Here is a 26,754-nt window from a genome sequence, read left to right as displayed (position 1 = left end):
TAATCAGTCGTCTTTATTCCCTCTGGAAAGTACACATACTGATGACAGTGTTTCCATTGGCCACTTAAACTCCAGTATTATACTTCTGTTTTAACCATATGAGTTGTATCCTTACCAAGAGTCAATTGCCTTCGTTCCCAAACCTGTTAATAATTGTTTATAATTAAAGCAATATATTGATAAAGAAGCTTATTTTATGAAAACTGACTTGAATGGAAAGTCTCAATGACAAGGAGCTAAAATACTTGCTATTGAATTAGATGTCAATGAGACAGCATCAATAAATTGGATGAAGAATACAACTGTGGACGATTCTGAATTTATTTCTTGCAAATGCATTAGTTTTTACTGTACTTTAAGAAACAAGCTGAACACTGTGGAGAATGCATTAGGAGTGTGGCTTATACAAGAAGGGCATGTGGAACTCTAATCAGAGGACCCATACTCAAAAAAGAGTCCTGATCCTGAGTTTGGAACCAAATGAAAAATAAGACACAAGAAAGTGACATATGAAGATTAAAATGTCAGCTTTATTAATGACACAATGATTAGAGTTCGCGGCTTTAGAACTGCTGCTGCCAAAAGGGCTTGCCAACACTTCAAAGAAAATGCCCAGAATTTCTGCCTTATACCATTCCAAGATCTGATTGAAAGAATAGTGCCAGTCACTAGTATTGGCAGATTTATTATTGTTTTAACTCCACATATTCAAGAACGTGCACACAAGTCAGGAAGCTCACTCTTCCTTGGGATAAGGCAGGTAATGGAGGGAGGAAGTTCTTCCAGATAGAGGTCTGAGGCTAAGTAAGGGTAATTCCTGCATCAAAATATTGGGTTATGTTTTATGTTGAAAAATTTTTTAGGTAATGCTTGGCTAGTTCATTATATTCCTACTTGACTCTACTTCTGAATTACAATCATGTGTTACATAGCTAAAAAGGAAGAGAGAGCCCAAATCAAGTTTAGTCCTGTCTGATTTATAAGCCTTTGCACTTTTCATTATATCACATTTGTTGAGATTTCTTCTGAGCACTCTCCTGCCTCCCTTTTCATATCTCTATCTCTGAACCATTTCCCTGAATTTACCCCTTGGAACTTTGATTACCGAGCCTATTTTGTTCATGCAGGAGAATAATACTCAAACTGAAAGGCTTGTATCAAACAATATAGAATAGAATAGAATTGTAGTCTACAGTAACTGAAGAGCAAGAAAATTATTACCTAGGAGTTTTATTAAATACCTAAAATAACATCTGGTTTCCAAATTCAGATGAATTATGTTGAAAAATTTGTGGATACCTCCTCATACAGTTTTTATTTATAAAAGTAATACATGTACATTTTTAAAAAATTTATTACTGTAAAAAATGAGTCATCAATGTGATAGAGCCCAAAAGAATTGAAACCTTAAACTGCATAAATAGAAATGTGGTGTCAGAGTAATAGATACTAATGGTTCCACCATCATGTTAGATGGGGTGATGAATTAATTTTTATATTTTCAAAGGGTCACTCATCAGCTAGTGTTTAGGACATGCTTAGGATTTGGTCTACTGAAAATGATGACATAGGAGTAATAGTAAATGTGGTGGAAAGACTAAGAGCAGATGAGCCTAATACTTTCCACGTTTTTGAGTACTGTCATGTAAAAGAGGGTATAGACTTCTCTGGTGTTCCTCTAGAACAATGGTAGAAAAACTTTTTGTAAAGGGCCAGATAAATATTTTAGGTTTTATATTGCAGCCATTTGTCTCTGCCATTGTTACATGAAAGCAGCCTTAGACAGTATGTGGTAAACAAATGGGAATGGCTGTATTCCAATAAAACTTTATTTGTAAAAACATTGTGGGCTGGATTTCATCCACAGGCTAACTTATTCTAGAAGAGCATAGTTTTCTTCTCAATTTAAGAGAGAATTTTTCAAGCGACTGTGGGTTTCAGCAGTTGAAAAACTCTGTCTCAAGAAATGTGAGTGCCCTCTCACTGATTTATTATAACCATCCACCTAACTAACATGCCTTAGGTAGGACTTTGCACTAATTAGAAGAGAAGACCGGATGACTGCTAAGACTCCTACAAACTTTTCTCCTCTCAGTTTTCCATGCTTTTCTAACTGGCAAAAGTTCTTTGATTTAGTTGTTTAGATATTTATAATTTAGTGGGAAAGATTCAGCCCAGAAAATAAGTTTGTATTAAACTTATCTTTGTATGAGTTTGCTTAATTTCACTTTACTGATTTTAATTCAATATAGTATTTTATTTTACATATGTATTTTATTGTATGTATGCATTTTGCATATAATACAATATATATTCTGTATGTTAGGTTATATATCTTATTGAATTATACACTTAAAATATATGTATTTTGTGCATATGTATATAATAAATATATGTACTACATATACATATATAATAAAATACACATATTTAAAGTATATAATGTAATAGTTTTGAGATTTATTTTGACAGATGTATAGAAGATGTCCGTCATTCCAGAAAGTTACCTTTACTCCTTTGCAGACAATTTTCCTCAACACCTGTACCTTGGAACCACTGATGTGATTGTTATCACTGTAAGTTAGTTTTAACCTCTTCTAGAAATAATCTCATAATAATGGAATCATACATAATAAACACCTGTATCTGGCTTCTTTGACTTAGTAGTTTTGAGATTCATCCAGGTTGTCACGTGCATCAGAAATTAGTTGTTTTTTTATTGCTAAATAATAGTTTTTCATATACCAGTGTTTGTTTATCCATTTATCAGTTGATGATATTTGGATTATTTACAATTTTTGGCTATTATGAATAAAGCTGTTGTGAAATTACAGGTCTCTTATTGACATTTTTTTTATTATCCTTGACTAAATACCTAGGAGTAAGTTTCCGGGTCATATTGTAATATGGTTAATACTCTACAAAACTGGAGAACTGCTTTTCAGAGTGGTTGTACCATTATATGCTCCTACAAGCAATGCATGATTGTTCCAGTTGTTTAACAGCCTCTATAACACTTACTATTGTAAGTCTTTTTAAGTTAAGGCATTAAGGTGGGTTAGTGGGTAGTATATTGTTTTGGTTTTACTTCGTGTTTACCATCTTCTCATATACTTATTGTCCATTCATGTATCTTCTTTGCCCATTTTTAAATTGTATTGTCCACTTTTTATTGAGTATAAGGCTTCTCATAATTTTGGATATATTTGTCATATATATGTACTATGAGTATTTCTCCCAGTCTGTGTTGCCTTTTCATTTTCTTAACAGTCTTTTGAAGGGCATTAGGTTTTAAATTTGATGAAATGATATTTATTAAATTTCTTCTTGTGATTAACAAAGCTTTCCATGTTTGTCAAAAAAATCTTTGCCTACTCCGAAATTACAAAGACTTTTTTTTCCCTGTGTTTTCTTCAGAACTTTTATAGTTTTAGATTTTACGTATAGGTCTCTGAACCACTTCGAAGTTTTTGTGTACAGTATGAGATAGGGGTTGAGATTCTTTTTTTTTTTTCTCCATGAGATACTTGTTATAGCACCATTTGTTTGAGACTGTCTTTATTGAATTTTTGTTTAGTGTCTTAGTTGAAAATCATTTGACCACGTAGGTTTAGTTCTATTTCTGGATTCTATTCTCTTCTAGTGATCAGTGTTTATCATAATTTATGCCTACCTCACAATGTCTTCATTACTATAGATTTATGGTAAATCTTGGGACCAGATACTATTGTCTATCCAACTTTGTTTCTCGTTTAAAAAATTATTTAGCCTATTCCGAGCCTTTGTATTTCTGTATACATTTATTTGGAGTAAGCTTACTAGAATTTTGATTGGAATTTAATTGATCCTTTATTTGCTGTATTTTGTTTTTTGCTACTCTGTAATCTTTGTTGTTTGAAGAAAAATATATTTTGTAACATCCTGTATGAGTTAAGAGGGCTGTTTTTAAATTTTATTTTTAAAATGAACATTAGTTAAATTGACTTTTTTCTGATGTATAGTTCATGAATTTTAGTACATGTATAGATTCATGTGAGTCCTACCACAATCAAGATACAAAATAATTTTATTATCACTCAAAACTATTTCTTTTCCCTTTCTTTACCTCTTAATCCCTGGCAACTACTAATCTGTTCTCTGTTACTATAATTTTATCTTTTTGAGATCTTCATATAAATATAATAGTACAACATGTAACATTTTGAGACTGACGTCTTTCACTAAGCGTATTACTTTGAGATTCAACTATGTTGTTGAATGTAGTTCTTTTTGATTGCTGAGAGGTATCAAATTATGTAAATGTACCACAGTTTCTTTATCCATGTTAAAGGACATTTATGTCATTTATGGTTTTTAGAGAATATGATTAGAATGGCTTTGAGCATTTTTGTACCAATGTTTGTGTGAATGTAAGTTTTCATTCCTCTAGGATAAATACCTTGGAGCGGGACTTCTGGGTCACATGGTAATTGTGTGCAGATATTTTTTTAATGACTTTCTTATTTTGGAAGTAATTACATTCATTAGACTAAATTTAGAAACTGTGGGCAGGAAGAAAAAATAGGACAACTATTACCCATTGTCTCTGCTGAAACCTAAACACAGAATTTCAATGTGTTTCCTTTTATTCTTCCTCTTTCTCCTCTTCTTGTACTTCTCCCCTCCTCTCTTCTTTTTCTTCTCTTCCTCTGCTTCTTTCTCCTCCCTTTCCTCTTCTTCCTCCTCTTTCTCTTCCTCCTCTTCCTAGTAGTAAGCATATTGAAAATATAATTTAATATCTATTTTCTTTCTCTTAATTGCATTATTTACATGTAAGAATCACTAAACAGTAATTTCTAATTAGTATATGGCACATTATCTAGCATGTACATAATCACAATACGCATTTGTAGAAGTGAATAATTGTATTGCATTTGGCAGTGCAGCTGGCTAGTGCTAGATTTTTTTGGACTAACAACTTTTCTTTACTCATTAAATCCATTTGGGCAACTGCGGACTCCAAATGCCTGATCTTGGGGTTGCTGCGGTTGATGTCAGCCACTTGCCTTTGCACTCAGATTGAATAGAGCCTTAAGGCAGCTAAATATTTCCATTGTTTATTATGTGAGTGATTATTTCTAGAGTAGACTTTTCATCTAAACCTCAAAAGAATAATGTGGTTATTTGTATTCATGACACAAACAACATGGAAGTGTTTCCATGGGGTCTTAGAAACAATGCTGCTATCTCCATTTTTTTCTATTTCTTATCTTTACTTTCAAGTGCTGTGGGCTACTCCTGTTTTCAGAATGTTGGCTCTTCTCAGGTGATTGGTAAGTCCTTGATTTGGTCTTATTGAATTCAGGTAAACACTTTTGCATTTGGCTAAAGTGTTAGTGATTTTTCTGTCACCTTTGCAGCCAGGAGCTTGGCTAATAGAAATGTTTGGTTTGAGGTTTGGAGGATTAAATGAATCAGTCCTTCTGACCTGGATTCTCACCATAGTTTGGATAGTAGAGAATTTCATTAAGCTAATAGATCCTATAAGTCAGAATTTAGAAATCAAGAAATGTAGGTTTTTTTTACTTATTTAAAAAGCAGTAGTAGTCTACGGCCATGCTACCCTGAACAAGCCCGATCTCGTCTGATCTTGGAAGCTAAGCAGGGTTGAGCTTGGTTAGTACTTGAATGGGAGACCACCTAGGAAAACCAGATGCTGTAGACGTAAAAAATAAAAAAATAAGGGGTTGTAAGCTGACTAGATCCTTGCAATCTGTGAGGTCAAGCAAGGGTTGCCTCGCCTAACAAAAAAAGCAGTAGTATCTTCTGGTTCTCAATAATAATGACTAAATACACATCCCCTTCTTTCCCCCTTTTTTAAACAACTGACTATAACTGTAAAACCTGCACAGAATGCAGGATAAATAGCAGTAAGCAAATTAGAGAAGAACATCAGATTTTGAAATACCACCAAACCTTTAGGATCCCCTGACCTAACCTCAGTGCAGTCAGAAACCTGGAATTGAGCAGTGTGGTGTAGATAGAATGAGATCCAGAAGCCCTCTATTTCTGGCTTGAGGTATGAGAAAAGGTGAAGAATTCGGAGTTGAGGTCATCCCCTGTTTTTTTCTTTACTTTTTTCTATTTTCTCAATCCAGTTGGTAATAATATCAGTTTGCAATGGGTGTCTGTAGGAGCCAAAACCCTGAGGAAAGATAATCTTATACCTTTGATGGATTCCAAGAGAGCTGAGGCTAACTCCATTGCTTTCTGGGAACTGAAACCCCATGGTGTTGTGTACAAACACCTGGGCCTACTGTCAACCTGTGCATATACAAGGATATTATCATACTTAGCATTTCAAAGACTGAAAACTGAGATGAGGGATAAAACTCCACCCGGATTGCAGACTGACCACTGGGTGGCACACCAATGGGAAAAATCCAAATAGCATTGCAAAGGCTTTGAAAACTGAACTGACATTGGAATCACAACCTACAGAAAGCATATTGGAACTTGCAGCCTGAACCTAATCAGGTCAACTGCTGGTAAAAACAAAAATATTAATATACTCTGTAGGATTTAAGAAGATCCTGAGTTTTATAGCATATTATTCAAAAGTTCAAGGATATAATCCAAAATTACTCAGTATGCAAAGAACCACAAATAACACACATTAGAAAAGGCACTGACATACACTACTGACAAGATAATATAAGTGTTGGAATTATTTGGCAAAGGCTTTAAACTAGCCATGATAAAAATACATGAATAAGAGACATTGCAAATACCCTGCAACAACTGTCAAGCTAAAAGTGTTAGCAGATAAATAAAAGGTGTAAAGTTGAACTAAATAAAATTTGAAACTGAAAAATACAATAATCATAATGAAAAACTCACTGAATGGATTTAACAGCACAATGGTGATGAAAGAGGAGAGATTAACTGAACTTGATAGGTCGATAGGAATTTTTCAGTGAGAAAAAATGATAGAAAAAAGCTTCAGGGAACTGTGGGCCAGTAACATAAGGGGTCCCAGAAGGAGAAAAGAAATACTGCAATGCAGGAAAAAAATGTTTGAAGAATTACTGGCCACAAACTATAATTGTGTTAAAATTCATAGAACCATACACCAAAAAGGGGGGAGGTGTCAATTTTATTTTATGAGAATTTAAAAAAATAGAATAAATTTTGAAAGAGGTGGCATTATAATTTGTGGTGGTAATGTGGAATTTTTATTTAGCAGTGGTAAATCCTGGATTCCTCAGAGTAACTTCATTGCCATTTGTATACCAAGTCATTTAATTTGGTTTCCCCATGCAGGTTTTTTTTCCCCCTTATTAGTTGGGGAATCCACTTTTCCATCTATTTCAGTAAATGTTTTCCCTGTCTTTGGTTTTGTTTGCCTGTCAAACCTTTAACCAGGATAAAAATATGTCCTATATTCTATTATAACTTAGACTCTTATTTTGTTGTTGCTTTGACTAATATTGTAGAATTTTTAGCATCTTATAAAGGATATATTTATACCTAAGGGTTATTTTTGACATCATACTTACATATCCTGAGAGGTTAGTCTTGGGTCATTTTTCCTCCCTTCCTCCCCTTCCTCACCCCCACCTCAATAACCTTTGTTCTGTAGCTCTCTGTGAGTTATGCTTGCCTGTTGAGTCAGTGGACCTCCTTACTCCAGACCAGCTTTTCAAGAATCATGAGAACAGTTTATCTGTACAGTTCAGGCTTTCCTCTGGACCTCCGTCAGAACAGGTAGAGTTACTAATCTAACTGCCCTCTGACATAGTAGCTACTAATTACTTAGTAGTCACAGTTTTCGAGATTGTCAAAAGTCACGTTTGGTTGTCATCCAGACCTAGTAATTTTTTTATTGTCTTTATTACTCTTTGATCTAATATTTTTAACTTCTGCTTCAAAAATTATTTAAATTTTTCTTAAACAGCTTCTTCAATAAATAGCAAAGCGTGGAATCAATGAGTATCGTTTTTATCTCACTTTATTCCCTGAATAAGAACTTTTATTAAAAATACTTTTTAAGTTATTGCAAAATTATTCCCAAACTCTTTTTCAGGGAATTATTTTCTTTTGAGAAGTTATCTTCTCTCCATGAAAACTTGATTATATTGATTCTGATTTATTGTCTTTTTGTCATAGAATAAATTTTTAATGCAACCAAGAAGCAAAAAATTCCCAAATATTAATTACTTGTTCAGTCTAGATTCTTGTTTTGTTTATAACTCAGACTATATATTTGATTGTAGAGCCTATCTTAACATAATGCCTGATGGCTTTTCAAATTGTAAATTAATGATATTTAAGTAAATTGATTTTTTTCCCTATTTGTCTTCATCGGTGGATTCAGTATCCAAAGAAAGCTCTTTGGCAAGTGCATAACCTGAATTAAATGTCAAGGAACAGATGGAAAGGAGTTCCATAAGAATTGGCTGAATAGTAGGAGTTTGACTTTCTGTAAAATCGCTTTACTGGCTTTCCTCTTCTACAGAAATGATGTTAAAAAGAGCTCAACCTTCAGATGAAGGAACAGATGTTTTTAGGCTGATATTCAGTAGGAGATAAAAGCCTTTTCATATAAGGTCTTAACCGTATGATTTATTTTTGAAAGGCTGTGAGTTCTCAAAACATTGAGAATACTGCATGATCAGATGTAAATACAAAAAAACACAACCCAGAGCCAATAAAATTCTTTTTAATATTCCTAATGATATTGCTGCCTCGATTAGGGTGAAAAATTGCATTTAGGGTAATTAACTTAGTAATAGTATGACTATGAAGGTAACTGAGTTAATTCATGAGTACATAGATGGGTTTTGTGGAAGTGACTACTAATTCTCTTCTTATGTGCATATAGGATATCCATGCACATTTTTAAGTTTCATTGTCGAGTACTGAAGGTCAAACTCATAATATTGTATAAGTCCCTTTTAAAGTATTGGTTCATTGCATGATCCACTTATGTGACTCTATATTGAAGTTCTCAAGTATTAACTTTAACAAAGTAAGCTGTCACAGTTACTTGAAGAATCTATGGCAGGAGACCCTACCTGACATTAAGTACTTCTGTATTAGATAAAATATATTGGAAGAATATAGAGATGAAGAATATAGAGATGAAGAGAAAGATGGGCATTTTGGCAGCCAAACAAATTGAGCTTTGACTGCTGGGGCTTGGGATGGGGTGGGGAACTCACCCCTGATTACTCAAGTTTTGATACATTCATCTTCATGATGAATCTTTTGTGTATGTTGAACCAAGTACTTCTTTCTCTTATTTGCTTTTATATCTTTAGGTAAAGAAATTAGATGCATGTCTGTGTTTTTTCCTTTTGAGTCCATAAAAGCATAATTTGCAAGCTTTGACTCAGTGCAAATTAATTGTGGCAATGGAACCTAAAATGTTGTTTTATGATAATTTTATAATGTGTACATACTGCAGAAGTTAGACAGAGGAACTAAGTTAAACAAAGATCTAGAGCTTCTGCCAAACCTAAAAACAATGGCACAAAGAAGAGAACAGAATTCAGGGTCCAAAGCCAACAAAATCCAAATGTAAATTTGCCGGTTGACAGGCATCACATGTAAATTGGCTTACTTAGGCAACTGTTTGAGTTAAAATACAAAAGACATCTTATACAGAAGCAAAAGTAATTGAGATTTTTTTTTTTTTTAAAGAAAATGGTCTTTCGAAATTTATAGTAGCCGTTTAGTTTGTATAAAGAATGCTGCCTTTCACTTTTGTTAAAATCCATTTATTGTTTAGTTAATCCCATTAGTAATGTATTGTTTTTCTTCATGTTCATAAAAGTTATTTGGGGTGATATAAGAAGACATGACCATTACATCAAAAGTTTACTGAACACCTTTTTTTTTTTTTTTTTTTTTTTTAAAGTCTCGGCTAGGGACCCATAGTTAGAATTCTTTCTTGGTATGTTTGCAGCATATTTTATATTGTGAATATAATTGCCATTTTCCAGCCCTTGCCTGTGTGGCATTTATGTAATTACAAAAATGCCTTTTACCTTATTTTATGACAGGGAATAAAATAAAATGAATCTGTTGCTAGTTGTGGGTCTGACTCAGTTGGGACTCATCAGATGGCCAAGGGTGAAGGGAAACAAAAGTAGGAAGTTTTCTTTGATGAGTAAGTTAAGGAATGAAAACAGATCATTCTTATAGAAATAAAAAGATATTAGAAATGGGCATCACTTTCTGCATGTTTGAAAAACAGTGATTCCCCTCCTCCATTGGATGGTATTATTTACATATGAGTATTCTTATTTATTAATTATTTGGCGTTTCTTATTTCTTTTAAATGTGGTGGTAAACACATTAACATGAGACGCACCTTCCAAACAAAATTTTAAGTGTATACAACAGTATTGTTAACAGTACAGTATACGAACATTGTTGCACAGCAGATCTCTAGAACTTTTTCATCTTGCATGACTGAATCTCAGTCCCCATTTTCCCCTTCCCTTAGCTACTGGCAACCATTCTGCTTTCTGCTTCTATGAATTTGACTACTTTAAATACCTCATATAAGTGGAGTCATGCAGTAGTTGTCCTTCTGTGACCGGCTTATTTAATTTAGCATAATGTTCTCAAGGTTCATCTATGCTGCAGCATATAACAGGATTTTTTTTTTTTAAGGCCGAATAGTATGAATATACTGCATTTTCTTTATCCATCAATGGATATTTATGTTGTTTCTACTTGGCTATTGCGAAAAATGCTGCAGTGAACACAAAAGTGCAAATATCTCTTCAGTATCCTGTCTTTAATTCTTTTGGATAAATTCCCAGAAGTGGGATTGCTGGATCTTACGGTAGTTCGATTTTTAATTTTTTGAGGAACCTCCATACTGTTTTCCATAGTGGCTGTACCATTTTATATTCTCACCAACAGTGTATAGAGTTCCAGTTTCTTCACATCCTCACTAATACCAGTTTACTGTTTTGTTTGTTTGTTTGTTTGTGTGTTGTATGGGGTGATATCTAAGTGTGGTTTTGATTTACATTTCCTTGATGATTAACGATGTTGAGAATCTTTTTTATCCACCTGTCGGCCATTTGGAGAAAGTAGGTGTTCTTAATTCATTTAAAGCAATATTTAAATCAGTGAAATGTCAACAAAGTAAAAGTACTGAATTTCTTAGTTTGTGATTGCATCTGAATTATACATAATGAGAAAAATGTTTAAATAAAAAAATGTTTAAATGATAATGTAAATTAGGCTAGGAGTAGTTCTGAATTTGCTCATTGATTGCTTTTGGCTTAACTTACGATTTTTTAAAAAACTTATTTTTAAATTATATAAACAAAATTTTTTAACAATTTAAATTTATTTCAGAAAGATTGAAAAACAGTACAAAGGAAGAGAATAATGATCTAACTTTTCAAATGGAACTATTAGTACAGTTTTTTCCCAATCGGGCATTATTTTAAAATAGTTACTATAGTAAATATGCAATTTGTATCTTGCTTTTTTTACTTAAAACTGTCATGGAAAGAACATTTCTATTAAAAGAAGCTTAACAGATAAAAGAGAAAAATAAGATAGAGTGATTTTTGTCATTCAAATAGGACATTTTCAAATTGGAAACAAAGAAAAAGCTTTTAAATGAGAAAAGTAAAAAAGCAGAGATGTTAAATGGTACTGCAAATCCCTAAACTAGGAGGAGAAAGGAAGAAATAGTATTGCATTATTACATTTGTATAATCTTAGGAATGTAGACATGAGTCAGAAAACATTTTATTAAATCTATACAATAATGAGCCACATGATTCTACTGGGTTTTAAATTTTTTATTGTTTTAAGAATTTATCTGTGGATTTTTAAAATAAAGTGCAGTTTAACATTCCTTACATTGCCAGTTAATTACTTTTATTTTAATCAACTTTTTGTTCATTGGAGAAACTCTTCTAGGACATACATTCTGTTTGTGTTGAATGAATCATCAAGCTCAGAGTTCCAGATTTGTGACTGATTCACCTTACTGATTTTTCTTCTTTACTGGATTTTCTAATTTTTTATTAGTCTTGCTTGTACACATTTCCTGACAAAAATTAAATGCATCTTCCATCTTGATTTCCAGTCATGTGATTTTCAGGTTAGTTTCTTATAGGACTGTTTTTAGGGTGACTTTTCAAAGGTTCATAAATTTGTTACATTTTCCACACAAACATATACTGTGAGGTCAGTGAATATAAAATGTAAAGGGGTATGTAGGGAGAATACAGGTATAAACAAGGAGGAAAACTTCATCTGTTTTATTGACTGTAACTTGCTTGGTCATTTATAGTGCTTGGTGGCCTGCCACACAGAAGATATAAAAACCAAGAGAAACTTGGTGGGGGGGAATGAATAACAAAATATGGTTCCTGACTCAGTAGATCTTTAGTAAATGGTTACTGAATGCAAATTGTTAAATTGTGTTAACATATAATTAGGTAATTGTAGAAAACAGTGACATAATGATAACATTTTCTCTCATGTGTTGCCCTAATCCCTTAAAACAACCCACAGAAACATTGCAGGGAAACTGTTGTGAGGATAGATAATTGTAGAAAGTAGTACATGCAAGATGCTATCCAGGTACTTTATATAGTGTCTCATTTTTAAGGAGGCATAGCCAGTATTATCTGACTTTAACAAATTAGGAAACTGAGGCAAAGAAAAAAGTGAGACATTCAAGTCATACAACTTGAACTATGTTTGGTCTACTACCTCAGACTCCTCTCTCCACCCCCATAACATGAAGATACTATTTCTTTTTTGATTTTATAGTTTTTTATTCTCATAAAGGCAGGGAAAAAACTGAAGTTGATTTGGTATAAATTTGAATGTCTTTGCAGCCTGAGTACCTTTAAGGTGGGCTCCGATAGTGTCAGTGTTCTGCTCTATTGTCAATCTTTGAGAGATGACATCATTTACTATAAATAATCAGCCATTCGTGTTGAGTTTTAAACACAGACGAGGACTGCCGCAGCAGTCTATCAGTATTTCATTCAGAGAGTAACTGGTATTTGAAGAGACAATACCACAAATGGGAACTCTAGTTCCAGTCACTTCATTAAGCAGCAGATAACCTGCCTCCTACAATTGTACTCAGTGGCAAGTTTGCCAAATGAGTTCTCTTACAATAAAGAACAAAAAGATCTTCTCTATAGTTTCACATTTATGGAGTATTTACTATGTGACAGATACTGTACTAAGTGCCTTATAAATATCTCATTTAATTTTCACTCTATTATCAACCCCTACTTTATAGAGGAAGAAACAGACATACCTAGTAAATGGAAGAGCCAGGGATTGTACTTAGGTTCAGCTGACTGTAAAGTGTAGTTTTCTGATATGGCTTTGGTAGTTGCAGAGTTTACTGTATCTATTCTGCCTGCTATTTTGAGCCGAAAAGACAAAGTCAGAGACTAATTCGATTATGGAGGGAAATCAGCTGGATCAGTTTTTCTGGCATTCTGAAACATCTGGAATAAATATATTAAATGTTTAGAATATGACAAGTTTTCTTCATGCTATCAATAAATACCTTTCTCTAACTGAGACATACTAAGGGAGAAATTGGGAGTAGGGGAGGTTATTGGGACAGCAGGAGATTTGGAAGCCAGCCTGATCAAAGATAGGAATGCTGTTTTGAAGAAAGTCTGGGGGGAAAGATTAGACCAGGATTTTCGATATTGAGAAGAGGCGGGAAGAATACTAAACAACTAAGACATTTAGTATTGGATATAGATATAGAATTGGGTAAATCAGTACAGTTCACGCCTTTTCACTTTGGGACTGACAAGGGGATATATCACTTAGAATTGAGTGTATATTCACTTGCTGAGTTGATAGAAGACACAGATCTGCTTTTGATTACTATGAAATCAAAGTATAGTGATTTGCTCTTCCTGTTCTCTCTTAAAGCATCTCTGAGCAAATAATAAACTCCTCATATTTTACCCATCTTCCTCCCTATGTTGTTAATTACCTAACTGGAGAGGTTAAGCCAAATCTGGTTCCTTGCTCATAGGCAGAAACCTATTTAAACTATGCAATTCATTTTTACAGAATCTTTGGTTTGACAATTTTAAGAGTTTTAAGGGGAGGATCATGGCTAACTTAGCCAAAGGCCACAGAGCAAAGTTCAGAGTGCATAATGGGTTTATACTTTAGGAAATATTAAAAGTATATGGCCAGCATTTTACTATTGACCTTGTTTTTTCATAGGGGTTTAAATACTTAAAAGGTATTCTGAATAATACTTAGAAAACATTTTAAATGATAGTGTAAACAGGTTATTTTAGCATCAGTAACAAAATTATGAGTTTCTAGTCCTTCACTTGTATTTCAGGTTAGCAAAGAAGTAGGTATATTAATAGTTTCTTTAGGTTAGGATCTCTTCTATTTGTATATTGATTAACATCTTATTTTCAGAAAGACTGAACAAGATAATGATTTCATATACTTAAAACTATTTGAAAATAATTTGAGTAGTTTAATGGAGATGCTTAACATAAAAAATTGTACTGAAAGTAAATGATGACAGATTGATTGGTCGTTTCCCCCCTTTCACTCTGTTTGGATTGTGAGAGAAAACAGGTATTTCTGAAAAATTTATAAACAAAATTTTAGCCTCAGCTGAAAAAAACTTTCCTCTTGAATATTGAGTGTAAGTCACATATTTACAAAATGAATTTTTCTACCTTTGACTTGCATTAAATTTTCAAAGATAACATTGCATTTACCTTCTTACCTTTTAAATTTAGTTCATCTCCTGGGTGTAATTGGATGAGTTTGCCAACCTTAAGCCATCACCCATATTCTTCCACTGAAGGTGTAACCGTGGTAAAAGACCAACTCCTCTTTCCTATTTTGCAAAAGGTATGCACCCTTTATCATTTAGGTAGTTTCAATTTATCATTTGGGTTGGTACCAACTTAACATTATTAATGAACATAAATTGCTGCTATTTATTTAGCTTATATGTGTACCCTTTGTTTTCTGGGAACCCACAAATTTAGAGTTATACGTGCACAGAGCCAAATTAGCTCATAATATGATAAAATTCACTTCATACTTAAAATAGTATTTTGCTTTTACAATATAAGTAATCTTTATGTATGTATTAATTCTTCAGACACCTCTGAAAGAATCATCTGAATCATCTTTCTGTAGGCTCTTTCTATAGTTCTTCAGAGCATAATTATTTTAAATGTATGATAGCACTGTGATGTTTGTGTTGGTAATAGGTCAATCATTTTATTTCATGTTGACAGTCTCAAAATTGGGGAAAAGAGATATTGTCTGAATAGATAATATTTGAAAGATAAGGGTTGGGTTTTGCACTCTTTTTTTTTTGTTGTTTTTTTGTTTTTTTTTTTTAATGAAAAAACTCATAGATGTTTGCCTTCTGTTGCTTCAGCCAACAGCAGGCTACTGCTTTATATCAGATCACTTTCATCCTTGCCACATGAGTGTAGACCTTTATTTGAACTTCACATGAATACCTCTAAAAGTCAGCAGCTCTTTCTCTTATGATCTCTTAATAGTGGTGGCCAATTGCTGTAGGTACCCACTACTATTTTCAGAGCTATAACTTGACTATGGTACTGTTCTTGTTTCTAAAATTTAATCTTCTGTCTCTCTTCATTCCAAGTTGTACTTTGTTAGTATGTAAGTTTGGCGGGTTTTTGGGGGGAGGCGGGGGTCCAAAATAAGGGTATAACATTTATTTTAAAGCACATAGAAGTGTTTGGGGGGACCTTTTGGGGGAGTGAAATTTATATAGAGTAAAACGAATGCATCTTAAGTGTATATAATTCACTGAGCTTGGTAAATGTATACACATTCATATAACCAATACTCTAGTCAAGAAATAAAACTTTGCTCTCATGCCATATAGTGTGGAGATAATGGAGTACTTCCAGGATCGAACACTTATTTTTCAAGATTCTAGGAATGTTGGAGTGTGACTTTCATCAAAGTCCCTCTTTAAGAATTGCACTCTGCTGAAGAGAGCCATCTTGAGCATGGTTACACCCACTTTCTGGAGGCATTCTGTATCCAATGACTTGTCCATGCAATGGTAGAGTAGGGGGAGAGGTATAAAGATCTTGGTCCACTTGCTGCAGTTTTGGACAATTCCTAAGGGCCGTCCCAGCTGGAGAACTCCCTGTATGCTGAGCTAAGGCATTTGTTGCTGTATCACAGTTCAACTTCTCCCTTTACCCATTTGTACTCCCTTCAACGCTTAGGTGTTGTACATAAGAACGCTCCCTAGTGGTCTGCTGCAGTACCCCATAAAGTTCGCTCATGCTCCCTTCCAAAAACCCCCACCCACCTAAACAACTATTATTTTGATTTTATCACCTTAGATTACTTTTAATTCTGAAACTTCATATACAGTAGTCCCCCCTTATCTGAAGTTTTTTGTTCCACGTTTTTAGCTACCCATGGTCAACCACAGTCAGAAAATATTAAAGGGAAAATTTTAGAAATAAACAGTTCCCAAGTTTTAAATTGCACTATGTTCTGAGTAGCCTGATGAAATTTCACAACATCTTGCTTAAGTTGTGAATCATCCCTTTGTCCAGAATATCCACACTGTATACATCACCTGCCCATTTAGTCACTTAGTAGCCATCTTGGTCAGATCAGCTGTTGCTTTATTGCTGTGCTTGTGTCTAAGTACCTCTTACTTTGCTTAATAATGGCCCCAAAGCCATTTACATAACTTTTTATTACAGTATATTGTTAGAATTGTTCTATTTTATTATTGATATTGTTAATTGCTTACTGTGCCTAATTTATAAATTAAACTTTATCATAAGTATGTATGTATAGGAAAAAATGTAGTATTTATAGATAGAGTTCAGTATTATCCATGGTTTCAGGCATCCCCTGCAGATAGGGTGGGGAATGGCTTACTGTACTATAAATGGAATTGTATAGTATGTCGTCTTTAGTGTCTGGGTTCTTTTGCTCAATCGACTCATCCAAGTTGTGTGTAGCAGTTTATTCTTCTTATTGCCGAATTATCCCTTTGTATGAATAAACCATCATCTATTCATTTAGGTGTCTGCAGGCAGTAGGGCTGTTTTAAGTTTTTGACTATTATGAATAAAGCTCATATGAATAGTCTTGTATAATTTTGTGAATAGATATGTTTTCATTCATTGTTCCTGGGTGAATACAAAGAGTTGAATTTCTAGGTCATAATATAGAAATATGTTTAACTTTCTAAAAAATTGCCAAGGAGTTTTTCAGAATGATTTCACTGTTTTATACACTCAGCATCAATGTATGAGACTTCTAGTTGCTGTACGTTTTCTCCAACACTTAGTATTTGTGTTATATTTAGTTCCATCATATTGTTATTTTCTTTCATGCCATTACTTTTTTGGTGCCTCAGTTCTTCCTCTTCTAACCTCTTTTTTATTAATCAGATATCTTTTTGTACTCAATTTTAATTTCCCTAATGACTTTTTAGCTGCATCTCTTAATTATTTTTAAGGGTTGCTCTGGGATTACAATGTACTCTTGTCATGGTCCACATGGAGATGATATTTTACCATATCAGCATAAAATTAAGAATTTTAAAAGTATTATTCCTTTTACCCTTTCTTATTCTTTGTCATAAAAATATTAAAAAGCTTTCAAAACAGTTTATAGTTTCTGCTTTAAATATTCATGTACTTTAAAGAAAATAGAAGAAAAATAGTCATTTATCCTTATCACATATTTGCCATGTCTGTACCCTCCTTTTTGTGGATCCAGATTTCATCTAGTGTCATTTTTCTTTGACATGAAAAATTTAGTATTTCTTGTAATTCAGATCTAGAGGCAATTATTCTGAGATGACCTTGTTTTTTCTCTTAGAACTTTAAAGATATCATTCCATTGTTTCTGGTCTCCATTGTTTCTGATGAGAAGTCAGCTTTTATTTATATAATTTTCTTTTATGTAATTTCTTTTGTTTGTGCTTGCATTTCAGCATTTTGATGGTTGTGTTTATTGGTGAGGTTGCTGAGCTCATTGGATTGGCAGTGCAAGTTGGATGTTTTTCACTGAAGGGAAAATTTCACATATTTTCTCCCAGATATATATTCTGCCTTCTTTTCCCTCTCATCTACTTCTGGTACATATAGAGTATTTTAGAACATTTAATATTGTCTGATAGATAGCTAAGGCTCTATTCTTTTTTCCCAATGCTTTTTCTAGTTCATATTGAATGACTTTATTGATTTATGTTTAGTTTCACTTATTTCTTCTTCTGACTCCCGTTAATTTTTAAGCTTATTGAGTAAATTTTTTATTTGAGATACTGTAATTTTAAATTCTAGAATTTCCATTTTAAAATACTTTCTTCTGCTGAGTCTCCATCTGTTCATTCATTTTGATCACCTTTTTAAACGTCTTTGAATATTTATAATAGCTGCTTTAAACTCCTTTTTTGCTTATTTCAACATCTGTATCTTCTCGAGGTATGTTTGTCTGGATTTTTTTTTCCTAGACCATAGGTCACATTTTTATTTCATCACACATTATTGATTTTTTATTGATATTGGAAAATGTGTAAGATATGTTGTAGAGGCTTGGTTTTTCTTCTTCAAAGTTTTGTTTTTGTGCTGGTAAGCGGTTACAGTATCGGTTGATTATTTTGAGGCCTGGTTTTATGCTTTGTTAAGGCAGGTCTGTGAGAAGCCCAAATTTTTTACCAGGCCCCTGTAATTAGTTTCATCTGTGGTACCCAGCAGTGAAATCTATGCTGTTATTTTAGCCTTCTAGCTGTTGATTTCAGTGGGTTCCTTGTATTCTCTCCCACATTTACGTATAGAATTCAGTAGAGTATTTGGAGGGAGTTTAAATGTAAACTTTTGGACTTTCCCCAAATGTGACTTTCTCCTTTCTTGTGTTTACCCTCTTTACTTTCCAGCCACACTGGCATGTTCAAATTCTATTTTCTGGCCCTTTAAGCAAAGAAGACAGTGGCGCTCTGCTTGTCCAGCCACCATATGCATTCCTGACTGAGGAGTGTCCTCATTGGACAAACCACATAGATCGGGATGTTAGCCAGTGTCTGGTTTTGTTTTTTCACTGTAGATCCTCTCCAGTTTTTGCCTACTTTTGTTTACTCTCCCTTGCCTTCAAACAGTTGTTTTTAAATCTTTTGTCCACAATTTATAATTATTATTTTCATTTGCTCAACCCCAGGTAAATAAATGGTCACTGAACATTTGCTTGTTTTATAAAACATTTTCCTCATCCCATAAAGATCCCTCATACTGCTTCCTAGGCAACTCTCTACCCAAGAAACTACCAGTGTTTATTTTTTATCACTATGATTTATTTTGTTTTAGATCAATATATAAATGGGATCAATATTTTATATCTGATATCTTTCGCTGAGCATGTTTTTGAGATTTATGCATGTTGTTGCATGTACCTGTAGTCTATTTTTTGTTTTGCTGAGCAGTATTGCATTGAATGAGTAAACCACAGTTCTTTTATCTATCTTTTTTATTGATTGTCACCCTAGTTGTTTCTTGTTTTAGCTGTTATAAATACTGTTCTTAATATTCGTGTAAAAGGTGAATATACACACTGTAGGTGTATATTTTTATCACTTTATCTTGGGTAAATAGCTAGGGATAGTATTATGTCGTTGAGTATGTGTGTTAGTCTTTTAAGAAACTGCCAGTTTTCCAAAGTGTACCATTTTTACATGTCCATAGGCAATATGTAAGATTTAGGGCGCAGATCTTATTTTTGTCAAGATTCTATTCTGTTATAAATAGAGGTCATTTTTAATATATATTCTTAATTCTTTGTAAATAATTTTGATAATTAGCCCTCTTTTTAAACTAAAAATATTCTGATTTAGAGATTTCAAGAGTGATATGCTTTATTTGTATGAGCAAAATTCATCTTTTCCAACTAGATTTAACAGCTCCAAAAGTTGGTTGCTGGGTAGCTGTTGACGTAATTATTCATCTTTATAAGTTGTAGATGCTTTTAAATGACTTAAATTTATTTTTTTACAAGCTAGGGACTAATTATGAGAGTTTAAAATTTAAAAATCTGTACATGGCAGTAATTTTTGCTGCATTACTATAATAAATATACATGAGTGTGAACAAGAGAGTTTTAGTTCTTTCTGTTAGAGCATTGAAATGAAAACCAAGTGGGGACCTTTATATTTGTGATTAAGATAACCTTTGATGACCTGAAAGTTCAGTTTTATCCTGTAAACAAATGTTTACTGAGAGCCTTTTATGTGCCTGACATTCTGTTTTTGCTGGTGTGGTCTGGGAATGGTCTAGATACTAGTGAGAGGTTGATTAAGTGAGTGAATAAATTATAAAGGGGGGACAATGTAAATTCTTGTTTTGTAGAGAAATGAATAGTACTTTGAAGAGTATATGAGGAAGAGATTTTTAAATATAGGGAAAATATGAAGGAAACATTTTCGCAGAGTTCCTCTGGGAGAGGCAGAGTGCTGCCATTACAGGAATTAATGGTCTAAGACTTGAATGCAGAGAGTACATGGGCCTCATTACAGGAAATGAATAGAATTGTTCGTGGAATTAAGTTAAGAATAGTAATTGCTCACACAGCTGTTTTTAAATAGCAAATTGTGCTAGGTAATCAGCAAAAATCCACTAAAATGTACTTGATAGTTATGCAGAAGCTGCTTTATTGGTACTGACTTATGATCCTAATGGATACTAGAAAAACAAACAAACTAAAAACCTTTGTATGCAGTTTTCACAGTGGTATGGTACAATATATTTTTTGTTTAATGTACAAGTATAATTGTAATGTTTCCATTTTACTTTTTCTACCAGCAAACTCAAATAAAATTGTCTTGTTCAAGAAGAGCAGGAGTGTGAACTTTATGAGCTCACAGAGCAATGAGGTTATTGAAAGGAATAGTATCTATTTATTGCTTCTCTGGTTTCCTCCCTAGACAAAAATGGAATGTTATATGGGTGGATTTAGGTCTGCTGCTAATTTATTTTCTGTTTTTTTGGGTTGTTTTTTTTTTTCCTATCTGTATTTTGTTTGACTGTACTTCTGTTCTTTTGGATTTGGCTGTTTCTTAGGACTCCATTTTAATTTATTAGTCGGCTTTTGAGCGATGTTTCTTTTTTTTTTTTTTTTTTAAGCCTCTTTAAAAAAATAAATATTAAAGATGTTAATATGCACAATTAACTTCTCACAGTCTATTTAGAGTTAATATTGTACCACTTCACATAAAATGCAGAAACTTTGTGACCTTATAGATCTATTTAACCCCACTTGTGCCTTCCTTTATGCTTTGTCATATGCATTACATCTAAATACATTATAACTCCTATGAGGAATGTTATAATATTTTTAATATAAATAAGTTTTAAAGAAGTTAAAAGGAAAAAATAATCTTTTTTAAGCGAGGCAACCCTTGGTTAACCTCACAGATTGCAAGGACCTTGTCAGTTTACGATCCCTTATTTTTTTTTATTTTTTACGCCTACAGAACCTGGTCTTCCTAAAAAATAATCTTTTATATATACTGTTTCTTACACTTTGCTTCCTAAAGATCCAAGTTTCTCTCTGATGACATTTCCTTTAGCTTGAAGAGTTTCTTTTAGTATTTATTATACTGCAATTTTGCTGGCAACAAATTCTTATATATTTGAAATATATTTGAAAATATATTTCACCTTCATTCTTGAAGGATATTTTATTCTGATATACCCCTCGCCATATTTTAAAGATGTGTTCCATGTCTGCTGACATCCATAGTTTCTGAAGACAAGTTTGCAATAATGTGAACTGTTGTTCCTCTGTATGTAATGTTTCTCTTTTACTGTTCACTTTCAAGGTTTTCTAGGTATTTCTGGTTGTCAGAAGTTTGATTATGATGTACCTAGGTATGGTTTTCTTTATATTTATTCTGTTTGGGTTCATGCAGTGTTTTTAATTGGTAAATTGTTGTGAGTCACCACATTTGTATATTTTTTGGTCATTATTTATTCAATTTTTTTTCTACTCTGTTCTCTCGTCTCTCGTTATGTCTACATTAGACTTTAATATCTTCCTTTACGTCTCTAGGGTCCTGCTCATTTTCTTTTTATCTTTTTTTCTCTTTTTATCAAAATGAATTATTTCTTTGATCAGTCATCAGCACTCTTTTCCTCTGTCATCTCCATTTTTCTCTTTAATCCTTATTCAAGATGTTTTTTTAGATTTCAAATACTTTAATTTCTAAAACTTCTTTTTGCTATTTTTTATTTTTAATTCCTCTATGAGATTTCTAGTCTTTTCATGCATTACAAGCATATGTCCTTTACTTCATTGATCATACTTATACTATCTGCTTTAATGTCCTTGTCTGAAATCTCAATATCTGGGTCATGTTGATGTTGGCCTCTCCTGATCATCTTTTCTCTTGAGATTGGGTCACATTTCATTATCAAGGAATTTTGGATTTTATTATGGATATCATGAATATTATTTGTGGAGATTTTGTTTCTTTCATAGTCCTCCAAAGAGTTTTAATTTCTTTGTTCTAGTGAGCCATTAATTGAATTACACTCAAAGTGAAAACTCTCTCTTGCCTAAGATTGGCAGCTGCTCATATCTCAGTTTTGATTCTTTGGGCCTTAGCTGCAAACTGCCTTGGGCCTGCCCTGTGAGCGTGCATTCTAGGTCTCAGCCAGAACTTGGGTAGAGATATACCAAAAAGTTGGGAATTCACTTTTCTGTCTGTCTCCTTTTGGGGATTGGAGCCTTCCTTTCTGGTGATTATGATGGCTATCCTGGCTCTGTCCTCTTTTTCTTCAAGCTGGAAAGACAGTGGGTCTTTAGAATTTTAGTTCCTGCGTGCTATGGCTCCTGCTTGCCTGCAGGATAAAATTTTAAGAATGAGACTCGTGCTGATACCCAAAAGCTGTTAAAAAGAAAAAATCACTCATTCTGGTCTCTCCTTCCAAGTTTATATTTCTAGCCTAAATCAGCCTGATTTTGTTTACTGTCTAGAGCTTTAAATAGTTGTTTTATATTTATATTCTCCCACCTCCCCCAGAACTTATAGTAGCTACCTAGAGGAGCTTAGTGTGTATCATATTGGAGGCCAAGCTCACTGAGTCAGTTTTGAGATTTCCTCCAAAATATTTACAATTTTTTTTTGAAAAATAATACTCTTTTTAAAAATAATTATTGGATAATACATAATTGTTCAATAATTATTGGATAATTACAAATAACTTTTTAATTCATCTTTAATTATTTTTATGACAGAGTATCATGTGAATTACCTTACTTTTATGTTTTAACCAGTTAATTAACCTTTTAATGCAGAAGACTGTATTTCTGTTAGGTACCAGAAGATCATTCAAATGAACAAGATATGTTCCCTATTATAAAGTTTTATTGATAGGATATACATGGAAACAACCATAACGTTTAAGATAAAATTAAGATAAAATTAATTTCTGAAGAAATGTAATTAATTTAGTTGATGGAAAATACTTCTCATAAGAGGGGGCATTTTATCTTAGGGTGATTCAGAATTAGAAATTAAATAGGGGAAAAGAAAAAGGTGGATATTCTAGAGCTAAGAAACAATAAGAATAAATATAAATGTATGACAAGTATTGTCATGTTTAGAGAGTGATTAATGTCTTGAGGCTGGAGCATTGAGTTTTTGGTAAGTACTGAAGCTGAAAAGGTAGATTGAGGCCACCTTGCAGAATATCATGCACAAGAGTGTGCATGTTATTCCTAAAGCTTCAGAGGATCATATTTGAGTAGTGAATGGATGTGATCCAACTTGTGTTTATGGCAAGATAAGTGTGTTGGCAATGTTAACTGTGGATTGCAACGGGTATATAATAGAAGAATAAAGAGTACACAGGATCTCAACCAGAGCACAGTATATATGAAGGAAACAAATAGGATAATTACTCAAAATATTGCCAAGGCGAAAATTAATACAATGAGTGAATGGTTAAGGGAATATGAAGAGTTACTAAATTCAAGAGAATCATTCCATGCCTAACCACATTTGTAAATATCCCAACATCATGATGAGTATATGAAACTTGGAACATTTTTTATTTACAATTCCTTTTATAGCAGTGTACTTTAGGCTGTACTATAGTGAATATAAAGTGATTTTTTGTGTGTGTGCGGGACACGTGAAGAGGTAATTTCAACATCGTGATACTTAAGGTCTCTGTGTGATGTAGCCACCAAGCCTAATGAGGATTTAGGTTTCTCTAAAACTTTTAAATAATTTTTGTTCTTTGGAGGTAGTTACTTGTTTAGTTCATAGTCATTCACAATCTAACTGCTTCTCACTGGAATTTTCAAAATATTATTCAGTTATTTAGAATGTTAGTTTTGATTATTGTATAAAGAATGATAAGCTATCAAATAGGGAGCCACTTTCAGCACCACTTTTATTAAATTGATTATTTCCACTTTATGCATTCATTTTATCTACAAATATTTATTAATACCCTCTGTGTGTCAGGCACTGTTTTAGGCACCAAATATATAGCAGTAAACAAAACGGGCTACATTCTTTTTTTAATGCAGCTTTCAATGTATTAGAGACAGACAGACAGTAATCATCATTCCATAGGATGACATTTGAACGGAGACCTGAAAGAGATTAAGGGAAGAGACCTCATATATCTGGTGGCGGGGGAGCATTTTATGAAGGAAAAAGCAAGTGGAAAGCCTCTGAAGATAAAGCATGCTTAGTGTATGTGAGCAAAAGCATGTTGTTGAGATAGATTGATTCAAGAGAAAAAAATAATAGATGAAGTGAGAGAGGTAGGAGGCAGAACCTATAAAACGTTGTAGACCAAAGAGTTTAATTCCAAACGTGCTAGGAAGCACAGGATTGTCATGATTTTAGTTATTTTAAAAAAGTTATTCTAATTCCCATGTAGAGAATACAGACTGTAGGAGGAGCAAGAAGAAGGGAGACCCTTAGGAAGCTGTTGCAGTAATACATGTCAGAGATCATGGTGGCTTGGACTAAAATGATCATGTTAAAAATAGTGAGTCATAGGTCAAGTTTTGAAAATGCTTATAAAGTAAATCTAATGGGATTGTACCTTTGAGAGACTAAGGTCCAGGACTTTGGTTTTTAGATTGGAAGGAGGTATTGCAGTTGCTTCTCAGGTGCCATGGGAGGGCTGTCCTTGTTTCCAGACTTGACAGCTAGTTTAAGGGAGATTTTTCAGGGTTAAAATGTCTCTTTAGACAGCCAGAGCAAAACCTCAAGATACTAGGTCAATAGACAGTTCTCAGGGTGGTACAAAATGCCTGCTTGCCCTCTGAGAACTTAGTCTCAATCTATGACCGCCAGGTAATTTATATTTTTCTTGAAGAAGTAGACCTGTCATTCCTTTTGATCAGCTAATAACAATAACAGTAAAATCACTGTGTTTGCAAGTTATTTTCAAAATTAGTTATTTTCTTGAAATTAGCCATGTATTTACTACCTTATTTCAGTGTACTTTGGCACTAAAATATCACTACTTATAAATATTTGTTCTCAACAATACCAAACAAATCGTGATTGAATTTCAAAAGATCATCTGAGAAAGCAAATTCTTCTCATCTTTTTACTGGTCTTACTTTCTTACATACTTAAAAAAAAAAAAATCAAACTTTTATTTAACATTTCATTGTACAGAATCTCAGTTTTTAATGAATAAGGAAAAATCTCCATAACCAATGTTACATACTTCATATGAGACAGCATGTCTTAACTTCTCTTAAATTCCCTTAAAGTTTTAGTATTTTCATAGCTTTATTATGTTTATCATTAATATTTAGCAAAACAACAAGATTTGCTATTATATTCTAATTGACCCTATTTCACAGTGAACTTCTAAAAAAACACATTGATAGATTTATTTCATGAGTATCTAAAATCTGAAAAATACAGTAAAAATGGTGGTGGTGGGTTTTTTAGGTGTATGTTATTTTACAATTGATTGAAGTTTTTGAATCTTACCTAAAGGAATATCATTGTTCTATAAATAAAATTGAGTAAAGAAATGATTGAAGAGACACATTCATAGCTTTGGTTATATGATATAGCTATCTCCAATAAGATTTCTTTCATCAAGTCATTTATTGAGTCACTCTATAGTGGATGGCAGGTCCTGCAAAGTATATTATCTTTCTCTTATTTACAACAGTGTTGGGATAGGATATTTTTATAGTGCTACCAAAGGCTGTATGTGTGTGGGGGTGAGAGGGTAAAGGTGGAGGTGGATATACAATCCCCTGTGCTCTAACTCCCAACTTTATACATGGCCCTCTTTTGTAGGGTTAGACTCTGGCATGATATTGAACAGAGTGGCTGTATTGACTTGTTTTTCTTGCCAACTTTGCTACAGGGATATCTTAATTACTCTTCTCCTCTCCATTTTTTGTATTGTCCCCTTCTTTCTTTTATCCCTTCTCAGCTCACCAGACTCCCCACTGCTTCCTGAAATATTTTCCCAGTTCCAGATCTGTTTCTCACTTTACCCTGATCTTAGTCTAGGTGGCAGAGTGGTTCTAGGTCTGGTAGTGGCAAGTGGGAGAAGTCGTCTGCAACTTTGCTCCTTATTTATCCCTGTAACCTACAGGCAGGTTTTTTCTGAGCCTCACCAAACCTTGAGTAATGCTTTATGTACACAAACTTTGTACTGTTGGGGCTCACATGAGGCAAGAACAGGTGTTAGG

At 33.3% G+C, this 26,754-nt stretch overlaps 1 protein-coding gene and 1 pseudogene across 5 annotated transcripts in view; both read left to right on the top strand.

Moving 5' to 3' along the window:
* The window catches only part of TCF12 (transcription factor 12), a 292,040-nt gene that overhangs the window by 78,276 nt on the left and 187,010 nt on the right, over positions 1 to 26,754 (top strand). The window contains exon 1 of one of the 5 annotated variants that reach the window (XM_025038864.1): positions 14,783 to 14,895. The exons of the other annotated variants lie outside the window; for them this stretch is intronic. The gene's annotated coding sequence lies outside the window, so the exon portion shown is untranslated. Of the gene's footprint in view, positions 1 to 14,782; positions 14,896 to 26,754 lie in introns of those variants that run through there. 5 annotated transcript variants of the gene reach the window in all.
* On the top strand, positions 5,586 to 5,704 carry LOC112469700 (annotated as a pseudogene).

Source organism: Pteropus alecto, unplaced genomic scaffold (genome assembly GCF_000325575.1).
Source record: "Pteropus alecto unplaced genomic scaffold, ASM32557v1 scaffold86, whole genome shotgun sequence".
Taxonomy (NCBI): domain Eukaryota; kingdom Metazoa; phylum Chordata; class Mammalia; order Chiroptera; family Pteropodidae; genus Pteropus; species Pteropus alecto.
This window is presented reverse-complemented; position numbering and strand designations above follow the sequence as displayed.